The following is a 14,865-nucleotide window of genomic DNA, read 5'->3' as shown; positions in this document are numbered from 1 at the left end:
GTCACTTGGTTCACTTGGAAAGGCCTTGTGTCTACAATAGTTGTCTCAAGAAAATTCTTGCTTCTTTGCAGTTGGATGAAGAAGCTACCAAATGAAGCTATATATGTAATTAATTAGGCAATTGAATTATTGTCTTTATTCTAGAGAAATGTGAACTCTTGATATTGTACATTTTTTCTTTCCTTTCTACTAGGTGTGGTCTTAAATTTGTTCTTTTAAACTGATGGCAACTTTGGTGGATTTTCTTGGATACCTTAATGTACGTGTGATATAACCTTTCTATATAAGTTATTGATTTTAGTACAACATATATTTTGATATGATGTAGGAACTATGCTTCGGTACAATCGAATCTATTTATAACAACACAAAAAACTCTAATAAACATAGTCCCATGCTACCTAGAATTCCTCCAAACACTACCATTCTACCTAGGCGATACAATTTTTCTACAATCACAATGACAATCAAATCTGTTAATAATTACACAAAAATCTTTAACAAACATAGTCCCAGACTGCCTAGAATTCCTCCAAACCTAAATCCCATTCTACCTAGAATTATCGAGGCCTATGATGGGCCTTATATTCAAAGAATTCGAGTCTTAACCAAAAGAATACTTGGCATGGGCCTTATATTTAAAGCATTCGACTCTTAACCTAAAGAATACTTGGGCTGGGCCATATATTAGAAGTCCATTTTTTCCAACAAATTTATCATATACTAACATTTATTAAAATGTTCTTTAAATCAAAATACTCTCGATTCCAGCGTGTGCCCAAAAGCAATATAATATCATTATTTTTCAAACAGACAACCATCAAGTGTTATTCTCATAATGGAGTGGGAATCATATAGTTGGAAAGTCGATGATGTCACATTTCAGTTTTCATTACTACATGAAACTAGTGCATATATATGTAAATAATAAACGAATAAGTGATTAATTAAATTCTAGTATTAATACTGACATTAGATTTATATACTCCTAATCCTTAATATTTTATACACTACGAGGGTTTTATAGTATACAAACCCAATATATATATATGTATATGTTTGTGTGTGTAGACTGTAGTAGGCTTATATATACTTTAACTAGTGTTAATTAGAAAAGATATGAAAGAATATATAGTATGATGTGGTATGCAATCCCCACAACAAATTTTCTCCATTCATAGTGGCATGGATTGATGAAGAAAAGCAATAAGTTTGTCGGTCAAAAGTTACACTCTCGATTGTACTAGCTATCTTCAAAATCTATTTTTCTCCACATCTAGGGTTTTCTCAGCACCAAAACGGCCGTTTTGGCGCAAAAATAAATATTTAATAATCTTTCTAAGATAACAATATGAGTAAAAAGAAAGAAAATTACAATATGATGGAGTAGAGTGCTTTTATTAGTCATGTCATGTAAAAAGAATAGGATGGGGTAATCAGTAATGGGTGTCTTTCCCTCTCGTGAAAAACAACAAGCTACACAAATGCAAATTGGAAAAAGTTTGAAATAACTTTTATTTGCAAAATAATCCCATCAACAGCCAAACATAGAGTACTATTTTCTTGATAGATAAGTTTGGAATTTATCCCATTTGTTCCAATTATAGCTTTTTTTCTTTTTTTTTTAAATTTTTTTGGGGGGTTACTGTTTTCTTTTTTCTGGGCTGTCTCTGCAAATTAAAGAATGTCTTGTTTTCTCAGCTACCTTATATATGGTGATCTAGACATATGTCTATGATGTGTGGCCTACTTATATTATTGGTAAAAGGTAGTCTCCTGTAAGTCTGTAACTATTTCTAATTATTCGTTGCTGCCCATTCACATATACTACAATGTTTGGAGGTGAGTTTTGAGAGTCATGTCCACAGCAGAGATAGTGAAAATAATCATTTGACAACAACTTCTTTCTTACAAAAAGAGTGTTCATTTACTAACCCTTTTTAACATGTGACACTAATTGTGATCGCCTATTGCATGGAAAAACTTTATAAGTTGATTTATGTATTTATATGTTGTTACACTCATGTGGTTCAATGATAATTAATAAGTCTATGTTCACAGACAAAGAGGGTTTCTTCTATTACTTATGTAAGTGACAAACGCTAGTAGAGACGTTAGTTATATAGCTCATGTTAATCTTTATGTATAAATTAATCATGAGCCGCATGATGGTTGTGGTTGATTTTCCCACTTTATGGTGTTCATTTGTTAAATTAAGCAACTTTTTTTCCCTAGAAAAATAACATACTCCATAAAAAGGGCAATTGCGTAATATGGAACCTCATTCAAATAGAAGATAATTAGCACACCGAAAGAGTAAAGAAAAAAGGTCACCTCAAGTTCCCCCACTAATCAATTTCTCTCTTGATTTTAAGCATAATTACCATTGTTGAAAAAAGGTCACCTCAAAAACCAATGTGACAAACCTAAGTGGTTAATTTTAATTTGGCTTAAAAAAGAAAGTGATGAGCTCCAATATTAATACAACACCAAAGAGATCAGATTAATATATGACGTAGGACTAGCATTTTTTTCTATCTAAAAAAATATTTTGTTGCTTATTATTGGGAAAATAATAGACTCCAAAAGAAATATTCCCCCGAGTAATAAGCATTTATAGCTTACTCAGAAAAGGGGTTTTGTGTTCTTGTATTCTACCAAAGGGGTTTTGCCGATCACACTTTAGGGAGTAAACCATTTTTTATTACTACTTTATAAAGATCAATTTCAATTGAATATGAGTTGATAGAAATTAAAAGAGATAAAGAACATTAGGGCAGTGTTTTAGCTAAAAAAGGCATTTGAGTGCATGCACTTGGAATATAAATATTATCCATCACTATGTAAGGCCGGCACATATACCATCGGCTAGCAAGGGCTCTTGTCACCAGCCAATGACTGTGGATTTGATATGCATTTTTAGTGTCACTGGCTCTAATAACGACATCAACGTCCTGTACTACTTCTACGTCTATAGCAATGTGTTGGGTGATAGGGAGACTATACGATACACGATTAATGGCTGTCACTAAGAATTGAACTACTAATATATCGTCGATGACATCAATCCCAAAAAAGTCCGTTTTGCAAGAATTAGGAGTCTGTGCGAGTGAGTCGATATGCCATCGCAACACCTACGACAACTCTAACAAGATTTAACTAAAGAAATTTGGTGAACTACTTTTCTAATCAATTCATGATTAGAAAAATAGAAACTTTTGAAAGAGTTATAATGCACAATTGGTAAAGTAAAAAAGAGATAGGAAAAATAGTGAATGAAGTATTTTGGTGGAGAATATGTCACACCTTATTAGAGAGAATTTTTTTGCCTAAAATAGTAACTAGTAGAAAGTTTCTAATTTTAAGGGACATATCAATATGAAAATAATTTCTATTTTTAATGAACAAGAGTAGTATTAATTTCATATTTAAAAAAAATTAAAACCCAACGGCAACTAAATGATGCCCAACCAGGAATTTTTCTATTTTAGAAAACTTTTTTCTTTCTAACGAGGTGAGACTTGTTCTTCACTGACAATAATTCAATTACTTCTTTCTATCTCTCTTACCTTATTAATTATACATTAAAATTTATTATTTTTAAAAGTTCTTATTTTAAAGGAAGAGAGAGTACTGAAATAAAGGGTAGAGGAGAGTCTGAAAAGTGCAAGGAAAAGAAAGTTTAATTACATGTTTATTGGATGGCGAGGACTATATATAATAGTACATTAAAACCTAAAATAAGATTGACAATTAGCTTTAATAGTATTTTAAAATTAATCCCATTTTTATTTTTTGAGTAAAAAGGAATATATATTTTTAGGTTTACACTAAAATAAAACTAAAAACTAAAAATGCATAATATAGAAAATATTCTTTTAAATTTGAATTAGTATAAATGATTGAGTTTATTGTAAATAATTGAAGATGCCCTAAATACCATATTACTAGCTAAATTTCCTCTTGGCATTGTAACTAGTGTTACTTTTTGCTGAACTTACTTTTTGAAAGTATATCGAATTAGATTTCATTATCCAACGTCATTTTCCAAACTACTCCTCTTTTTAGAAAAGAATTAACGATCTTATATCTATTCATCACTCTTTTCATTATGTATGTTGAAAATGTGTCACTAACATAAAATAATACTGACTTTGTCCCAATTAAATTATATCAAGGTTAAGAAATTATTTTAAAAAGTAGAACAATGTAGAAAAGTAAAAAAAAGAAGTAAAATAGGTGATGAAATAAATGAAGAGCGATTGAATGCTTTGTTTTTTTGTAAAAAAAAATGATTCAACTTAATTGGGCCGGAAGGAGTACTAGTATTAAAAGACTCAATTCAATTGAGACTAACTGTTAAAAAGCCGGTAACATTTCCATTTAGAGCATCCACAATAGTGCGGACATCCCAATAGCCTAGCACTAGGACATCGCAAAAACACCTCCTGCTATGTCACTAGGACTTACCACTGCACTGTCACATCACTAGGATATCCCAGTGCACAATAATAGCCTAGCATTAGGACATCCCAATAGCCTAGCACAATAATAACCAATAAAACAAATTCACAAATATGGAATTAAAATTTCTGACACGAATAGGGAGAAAATGCAATCATTTTATTTTAAAAAATACCTATTTAAATTTTAAAAAAATACATAGTTTACAAAAAAAAAACATCACAAAGCTTCGACACATGCGATCCCCGTCTCACTCCTCGCCATCCTCTTGACCAGTCCCGGAAGCACTTCCGGTGTGGGGTGGGAGCCCCAAATTGCACCTCATACTTTGGACGATGCCCTCCAGCAACTCCGATGAGGCCCGCGACGGACGAGCCGCTCGCCGGTCGATCGTACGTCATTGTGGATGCTGTAAGTAGTAGTCTTAATGTGTTCATTTAATTTGTTCTTTCCTCATCTTCTATCATAGGCAGATAGACTGCTGGTGATAGACAAGACTTAAAGCAAATGCTACTCAGAAAAGCTATCCTACATAAACCCTAGCTTCCTATATTTTTCAACCTTGTATATGATTATACTAGCAATTCAGCTGTAATATATCAGTCTTCAATTTACATACACTCCGTAACGTCTGTACACTATTTAAAAATTGGTTTCTTCATCGAAAATTAATTGGGGTGTAAAAATCCATTTGACAGAACATAATGCTAATCGTACATGACTTAAAACCTAAACTTTGAACAGCTCAATATTCTTACTGTCTGTCTCCACCGTGCCTTCAATCAACAATTCAGCTTCACTGCTTTTGCTACATGCTACCACTCATCTAGTTTACACCTGCATTTTGACGTGATATTTTTCCACATGAAATATTACTAGAAAAAAGTGGATAAAAAAATTAATGTAATATGAGTCCAATCTTAATATATTAGCATATTCCTTTTTAAACCATCCCACTATAAATAAGACATTTCTTTTATAAAAAAAAGTAATACTTTATCTTTCTCTTACTTTATCCTCTCTCTTATTTTTTTATCAGCTTTTTTTCACTCCTAAAAACCTATACCCAAAAAAATGTGTCACATTTAATGAAACGGAGAGAGTAGTTTAATACTCCTAGTAATAAAATTTGAGTGAGAGTAAGATGAGCTTTAAGATAAAGATAACTTTAGGTTTTAAATGCCTAACATGTGCCTCATCTTATCTACCATAGAGTCAAATAAATCCATATATATCTCATTATATCTTAGCCTTATTTAGGCTACCAACGCTCAGTTTTGGTGTCATGGAAAATAGTATTGTAGATCCCATGAAGGCAATGTTCTTCAATCTATCAATCATTTTAGATGATGTATCCATGAATTTCTTAGTTTGCTTTTTAGGGGTTCTCATAGGTCACGAAAAATCTGAGAGGGGGTTGTAGAGCATACTTAGAATTAGCCTATAGTAAAAGATTTCGATGTTGACGATTACTATTATAATTAATTATTCTCCCTTGATTGGGATGATAACCATGGTAAACCCTAAATGCATAGATTTTGAGTCGTAATTTTAGTTATATATTTCACTGTTTTTTTTGGGATACCATCTTCTTGGTACAGACTCAGAACTCATAAAAAATAAAGTAAAAATGAAATTGATTTAGAATTCTTCTAGTACCTCGGTCACTAATAATAATACTATAATAGCAAGTATTTTCACTGTCCTATAAAATGATCTAATTTTAAACCTTTATTTTCCTGCCCGCGCTATTTAATCTTAATAATTTATTTCTTTATCACACTTAAAAAGATATATTTTCTTTTTTAAAATGTCTCACACAAAATAATTCAACAAATTAATTGAAATGTCACATAAGCTTATTTTTGGAACTATTGTATAATATATAGATTTAATACAAGGAAATACTCCTTCCGTCCCATTCAAGATAACCACCATTTCTTTTTTGTTTGTCCCAATCAAGATTACCACATTTAAATTTTGTAAATAAACCCATCTCTCCTCATTAAAATATTGAACTACATTTTTTCTCTCTACTTTATTTCACTTAACAATACTTTCTAAAATCTCGTGCTACTCAAGAATGTGGCCATCTTGATTGGGACGGAAGGAGTAAAACATACACCACATAACTCGTAAAAAGGTTGGAATGTTTCTTCAAATATTGCTGTCATAAAGCTGACAAGAAAACATAAATTTCATTGTTGCAATTGTAAACAACACAAAGTTGCCATAAAATAAATAAGTACACCTACTCCGTATAAAATACTAGCATTTGATTCGTATGTATTTTTATGCATGTAGAGAATTTGAAGTACAGTGTTCCCCAGAATATTTTCAGACAAAAAATGTTCAAATTAAATCTATTCACCACTGTCATTGGACAAGTGGAATAGAGATTCCTCGACTCTCTACATAGAATACAATAATTATTTCGTATTGGGAAAATGAAAATTTCGAATGTGAATAACATTTGGACTACCCCCACAAATCATCAGCTTTAAATAACAGTTCTCGACTTCTCGTCGATATTTTCAGGTAAATAATTGAACCCTTCTTACAATTTTCAATGCTTCACCCCGTCCATTGTCATTTTGGATTTTACATATACCATACAGTATAGTATTTGATAAAATTGAGACCATATTTCATTATTTTTTCACTTAATTACATATTATTATTATATTTTATTTCCTCCGTCCTTCATTAATGACATCGATTGACTTGGTACAAATTTTAAGAAATGCATTGGAAAGTAGTTGAAAAAAATTAGTGGGATGTAAATCCTACTTTTATATGAAGTACTTATTAATTTTATAATAAAATGTCGATGGATTAAGTTAGTGGAATGCGAGGTTAATTATCCAAAGTATTACTAAAATGTAAGGGGATCAATTAATTGGGAACATGCGGATAGAGAGAGTAATATGTAGTTTGAATTTAAGAATTTAATTTAGAAAAATTGATTTGGTGCTGTAATAAGGAGTATATTCTTATTGAAGAAATTGGAACCATATTGAGGTTGAATTATGTGGCAGCTGAAAATTGAAATTTTGCTGAATTGAGGCCGAAAATTATACTCCTAAAAGTTAAAAGTTTTAAATGAGGGATGAATTTTTCCTCACTTTAATTTAGAACACAAGACTTGAAGGAAACTTGGCATCATCAAAATTCAAAACCATAAATTGTTAAAATAAACCCGATTACCAAAAAGTTGATTTTTATATCTACAAGATATGAATATTAGCAGCTGAATATTCTCCCATAATCTGAAATGAGAGTGAAACGAAAATAAGAGATGCGAGAACAGAGTCTCGGAAGAAAACACGGAATATAATGGAAAGGAAAAGACAGGCCAAGGAAAATATGAATTTGACACAAGAGGTGGAATTTGATGACATGAAATTTTAAATTTATATTTTTCATTATTAAAATCAAGATGATCTAGTACCACATTACTCAGATCTTTTTGATTTTTCATTTATGAAAAAGTTAGAAAAATCAGAATTAGTTTATTTGTGTTCAAAAATCGAAGTCTAGAGGAAAAAATAAAAAAATAATGAAAGATAATGTACTCATATTTACATAAAATAACTCAATTATAGACCAACATTTTTCTTCAAATATTTGAGGTTATATCATAATTTTGATTTCCTAATGCTAAATGATTGATTAATAATTGATACTATAGGTTAAAATAATAAGTGGTGGAGAAAAATATCAAAATACGGATTTATCATACTTTCAAATATTTAAAATATCATATTTTGGGTATATCATGTTTTTTTACTATATGATACCTTATCGAATAATAACGATATGAAATTTCATATACTACGACGTACAGAAATTTCATACAGTATTTTATATATTTATATACTCCATATCATACATATATAATACTCCTGTATTTTAATATAATAACAGGCCCACATATATATGGTAGTCTGTTCTTTTTCAAATTTTATCAAACTGCATTCCTTATTTACAATTGGTTTTTCGTGTGTCTACTCTTTATAGTTTATACCAATCAATCTTTTTAGTTTAGTTTGGCTTGTGTTTACATTTATTGCTGCACAGCTCAGTGCACCAATTCAACATCTTACTATACTTTCTCCAACCATGACGGGTGTATATTGAGTTTATTCAAAATGTTTAGACACTTCTTTCAATATTTTTAAACATAAGTTCATTAAAAGACTCTAAGATCATCCACTACGCTGTCTCTATACCGTCCCTTAACTACTATTTGAGAGCCCCACTGTCCTTTTTTCCTCCATCCCTCAACTAAGGGACGGAACCTGCAACGCTCCGTCCCTTAACCGTCCCTTATTCCGTCCCTTAATTACTATTAATTCAATTTCATTTTTATTTTTTTTACAACCCAATTCAATTTAAACAAACACAATTCATTAAAATTAAAACAACATTACAACTTAAACTTAAAAAAAGAAAGAAAAAAAGACATAATTAAAATTCTAAAAAAATAAAAATGACATAATTTAATCTTCTCCGCCAAAGTTTTCCCAAATGTGCTCAATTAGATCCTCTTGGAGTTGGGTTGGGCGCTATAGTCGCGTGTCCTTGCCCGAATAGCCAACCGTTCTTGTATAGACGGATGCGCTCCATTTCGCGGCGGACTACTTGCGGTTGAGCTTCCGTGGGATTCGGGATCGAACCAATTTCCCGCATCGGGTCCTTCGGCCACTTCGGGAAGATGCCGTCGGCGAGATAGTACCCCATTTTATACAGCCGGTTGTTGGCGACGAAGTTGATGGCCGGTGCTTTACCATCCAAAACTTCGGTAAAGAGGTCGGACTGGTGGAGCACGTTTACGTCGTTGTTCGAGCCAGGGACCCCGATGTACGCGTGCCAGATGCAAAGCCGGTAGTCGGCAACGGCCTCGAGTACAACGGTAGGGTGGGTGCCTTTGTGGCCGCTCGTGTAGGACCCCCCAAGCCACCGGACAATTCTTCCATTGTCAGTGCATGCAATCGACACTGCCAAGCATCCCGAAGAATCCGTGCACTTGTTCGTGCAGGTTGAGGAGGAACTGACAATCGTCCGTGCTTGGCCTCCGGAGAAATTCGTCACTGAAGGCTGCCCGGACGCCTCTGCAGAAGTTGAGCAAGCACATGTGCCCAGTGGTGTCTCCGATGTGGAGGTATTCGTCGAATATGTCGGCCGTTTATCCAGTCGCAAGCTGACGGATGGCTGCAGTACATTTCTGCAGCGTCGTGTGGCTGGGACGGCCGACCGCGTCGAACCCTTCTCGGAAGAACTCTTTCCGGGCCGCCAAAGTATTCGCTATGTGGAGAAATAGCGGTTTACTCATGCGGAAACGGCGACGGAAATATGTATCTCTCCAAATCGGGTTATCGCAGAAGTAGTCGCGTACTAACAGTGCGGCGGCTTCCTCCCGGTTCCGATTGATGTACTTCCGGGAGCGTCGTGGGTGTGGCGCGGCTTCCTCCGCCTCTCGTCGTCGAACTTCTTCAAGTGATTGTTCCATTAATTGACGCATTTGCTCAAAAGGATCCATTTGTTTGAATTGCTTTAAGATGGAAATTGGAGTGATAGAGAGGATTTGAGAGGAATAGATGTGTGTTTGTGTGTGAAATCAGTATGAAATAGGATTATTTATAGAGTAAATAAAATAAATAAATAAATAAATAAATAAAAGAAAATAAAAAACTTAACGGTAACATTACCGTTTGAAAAATAATTTTTTTTTATTAAAATTTGATTTTTTTAAAAAAAATGAATTATTGCGTCATCCGTGACGACGCCCACTCGCGGGCCAGCGAGTGGGCGTCACGCATGCATAGGGGGCGCGCCACGTCGCCCGCGCGCGTGACGGGCCGGCGCGTCCCTTGTCTCACGGATACGGGCTACGTGACGGGCTGGGGACGGACTACGGGAAGGGACGAACGTTGCAATGCGTCCCGCGGCGGAACCCTCCCTCCGAGTCGGAACGCGAGCCGCGCGGGACGCATAGTGGATGCTCTAACCCTGCTGGAACCATTACACGATTTTTACAGGTATTAATTTTTGTTATGAAAAAATTAAAATCACTACAGAGTATAATAGAACTACCAATATTCAACGACGTTAAAATGAAAAAGAGTAATATTAATGATTTAATCTAACATAGTAGTACTCCGTAACTATTGCAGTTGACTTTAAGACCACCCGCAACGCATTATGCGAGTTGCTCGAATCCCGTCCCTCCATGACGAGACGGGCGCGGGACGCGTTGCAGCGTCTCGTCTCGTCCCCAGCCCGCCAAGACGCCCGGCTCGCCTAGACAGCCCGCGAGCTGTCTCACCACGCGGGCGCGACGCGGCGCCCTCCTGCGCGATGCGTACCGCCCACTCACCGGCCCGCGGGTGGGTTTCGTCACGCTTACGCAATAAATCTTTTTTTAAAAAAATATTTTATTTAATTAAAAAAATTAAAATTCGAAAACGGTAATATTATCGTTTTTCGACCGTTTTCCCAATTTTTTTACTCTATAAATACTCCTGTTTCATCCTCATTTTACACACAAACTGTTAGGGTTTTGTGTACTAGAAATCACCTTTTGAGTGATTGGATACTGTAAAACTCTTATTGTTATTTTCCAATAAATGCAACAGATTATTTTTTTGTCATAATGTTGTTATGTTTTACATTTAATGGTTGTTTATTGCATATTTAAATGTATAAGCAAACGTAACAAAGTCTAAGTCTTTGTTTTAGTAGACCGGTTGTGGGCGTCGTCCAATTTAAGGTAACACGGTCAGTTCTAAACAAAGAAAAATAAGAATTTCAAAACCTAGATAGCCCTAGACTACCTATCGCGAAAGGTTGCAATGTCGGTCCGATTATTTCTAAGCTTTATTGAAATAAGATGACGTTGGTGTGGTATAGCACTGAATGGATCTAACAGCAAGACGAGTCTTTATGCTATCTACTGAAAGACGAGGTCTTGATAATTAATTTCTTAATCAATGTACGTTAGCATTGAGCATACGATATTGAGTATCTACTACTTTGACTTACCAAAGGTGCGAGTTTTTCGTCACCCAACGATCCAGGTATATTGGGTAGTGGTGATCATTATCTAGCGGTGCTAGGATTGCTATTACGTTGAATCGTGCGCGAGGAGAGTCTCGTTTGATAACATCCACAAGAGGAGCTCGAAACAAGGTTTTATTATTCGGAACCTAGCTAGTTAGAGTTTAATTACTCTATGAATAATAAATAAGAGTTTCTTGCAAAGTCCACTCTTGGAGATTAAAATATGTTAATTAATTAAGTCCATAGCAGACAATAATTAATTAATGGATGTTTCTATCTTAAGCGCGAGAAATAAATTAAATGCAAATAAAGGAAACCCGGAATACTTGTAATTTCGGATTTGGAAGGCAGTGCAATATTACTTCTATAGTGACTGCTTGTAATATTCCAATATAAGCTTATATTAAATTGTGGGTTCAATTTAATTAGTAAAAAGCTGATTGGGTGAGGCCTGATCCAAATTCTTCCTTAGATCACTGACTGAGCCCAATATGTGACTTATATAGATAGGAGAATAAAGGAGACAGAAAATACACTTTTTTCTATCAAAAATTTTCGTCCCCCTCTAGAGAGAGAGTTCGAAATTTGTGCTTCCTCCGTGAGCAGTTTATGTCTTCGTTATTCAAGTCCTAGTACGTTGGTGAGATTTGCCCACACAAATATCAGCGTATAGTCCGGGACACCAGTCAGAAGGTCCGAGGTCAAGTACTGAAGATCTTCACGTGGAGAAGACGCAAGCTATCTTCGATTCTTGATCGAATCAACGAGGTAATTTGGCTAACTCCGTAGTATGCATGTTTTAGGGATTTTATATTCTAAAGCATGATTTTAATTCAAGTTATGAGCATGATACATGTGATAATTACGCGAATAGAATTTGTCTAAATAATCTGCTAAATAGATCAAATTCATGTGATCGGTAATTTATGCACGCTTCCGCTGCCAACCCCTTCACAAACACACATTTATTATCCTCAAATCATCTATCTTTCCACTCCAATTTTAATCTCAAATCAACTCTTTTATTCTTCCCCCAAAGTTAATCGATCTAATGGATCCATGTGAGCAAATGCGTCGAATAATGGAAGAATCACTTGAAGAAGATCGACGCCGGGAGGCGGAGGAAGCCGCCCCGCCCCAAAGACGCTCCCGGACTTACATCCATCGTAACCGGGAGGAAGCTGTTACAAGGTTAATACGCGACTAATTCTGCGATAACCCGATTTGGGAAGATACCTAGTTCCGTCGTCGTTTCCGCATGCGGAAACCGCTATTTCTCCACATCGCAAATACATTGGCAGCCCGGGAAGAGTTCTTCCAAGAAAGGTTCGACGCCGTCGGCCGTCCCAGCTACACGCCGCTGCAGAAATGTACTGCAGCAATCCGTCAGCTTGCGACTGGACAAACGACAGATGTGTTCGACGAATACCTCCACATTGGAGAAAGCACTGGGAGAATGTGCTTGATCCAATTCTGCAAAGGCGTCCGGGTAGCCTTCACTGACGAATTTCTCCGGAAGCCAAGTACGACAGATTGCCAGTTTCTGCTCCACCTTCACGAAGAAGTGCACGGATTCCCCGGGATGCTCGGCAGCATCGATTGCATGCACTGGCATTGGAAGAATTGCCCTGTGGCGTGGAGGGGGCCGTACACGAGCGGCCACAAAGGCACCCACCCCACCGTTATACTCGAGGATGTTGCCGACTACCGGCTATGGATCTGGCATGCGTACTTCGGGGTCCCCGGATCGAACAACGACGTAAACGTGCTCCACCAATCTGACCTTTTCGCCAAAGTTTTGGATGGTAAAGCTCCAGCCATCAACTTCATCGCTAACAACCGGCGGTATAAAATGGGGTACTATCTTGCCGACGACATCTACCCGAAATGGCCAACCTTCGTGAAGACGTGAAGCAGGCCTGTGAACGCAAAATAGGCTCTTTTTGCGCAGAAGCAGGAGGTTGCTTGCAAGGAGGTGGAGAGGGAGTTCGGGGTTCTCCAAGCGCGCTTCAACATTATCAAAGCCCCGGCTCGTACGTGGTTTATGGAGAGTATGGTTGACATCATGTATACGTGCATAATCTTGCACAACATGATTGTGCAAGACGAAGGACCTGAGGTGGGAAACTGGTTCGACCCTGAAGCCCCCGAAAGCTCTACCGCAAGTAGTTCGCCTCGCAGTGGAGTGCATCCGTCTATACAAGAACGGTTGTCTATTCGAGTGATAGAGGGAAAAGATGAGACTATTACTCTCTGTGTGTGTGTCAACTGGCCAGGAGGGTACCTAGACCTAGCTGTGTCGTTGGGTATGTGTCTATCTTCCCTATCAACAAAAAATACCTCTACCCACTTCTACTGGCTAGTATAGTGGAGTAAGGGTCGAATCCCACAGAGATGGATGTAGGTGAGATACACTTGCGATGACATCCTGGGAGCGGTTGGTTAGCTACCACGCTTTTTTGGGGTTGAGTTTTACCTAGTCGGAAAATGAAATGGAACCTATACCCCTCCTGACCAGTAGGCCAGGGTGGGCTCTAAATGCTGCGTGCTAAAAGAAATTAAAGTGCGTGTGTAAATTAGGGTACGAGTGTGCATGTGAGAAGCTACTAGACGAAACTTACTAAAAATGGCTAGACAAAAGGTAAAGAGAATCAAAGGACATGCTGACAGACTGTCTCCTGGGTGTGCAGAAAAGATGAAAAAGTGCAAGTACAAAAGCAAAAAGCAATACAAGTGGTCCCATTCTTTGATTGTGACATTATCTTCTTCAACAAGCTAAACAAACAAGATCTAACAAACTCCATTGATGAATGATCAAGCTTGAAAATTCGTAAATGCAATATTTAACTTGAAATCGAGAACGAAAGCTAAGAAAACTGAGATCTACGCAAACTGGTCAGCGGGACAAGGTGACAGAAGCAAGCAGAAACGATTCCCATGCATTTTTTGAGGAACTTAACCCGATTAAAACTTGTAAACACTCCAAGAAAACCTAGATCTAACAAAGCAAAGCAGATTCAAGCACTTAAACAACAGAAATCAACGTAAAACTACCAGATCTAGCTACTAGGCAGAAAGAAATAAAAAGCAAGCTGAAACACAAAATAAAACCACTATAAACTTCATTGCATTCAAGATTATCACCCAAAAGATGTTCCAACTAAGTAGCTACTGGAATCCAAGTCAAAGGCAAGCAAAATCAAGTACTTAAACTAAGAAATCTTAAAAACAAAGCAAGTAAAATATTGTTTGGCTCATCGGAAACGGAAACTGGAGGAATTTCTGGAACTACGGCGGCTGGAATGAATCAGGCATGATGCTCCTCGCCGATAGGTGGTC

This window comes from Salvia splendens, chromosome 21 (assembly GCF_004379255.2).
Source record: "Salvia splendens isolate huo1 chromosome 21, SspV2, whole genome shotgun sequence".
Lineage (NCBI taxonomy): Eukaryota > Viridiplantae > Streptophyta > Magnoliopsida > Lamiales > Lamiaceae > Salvia > Salvia splendens.
This window is presented reverse-complemented; position numbering follows the sequence as displayed.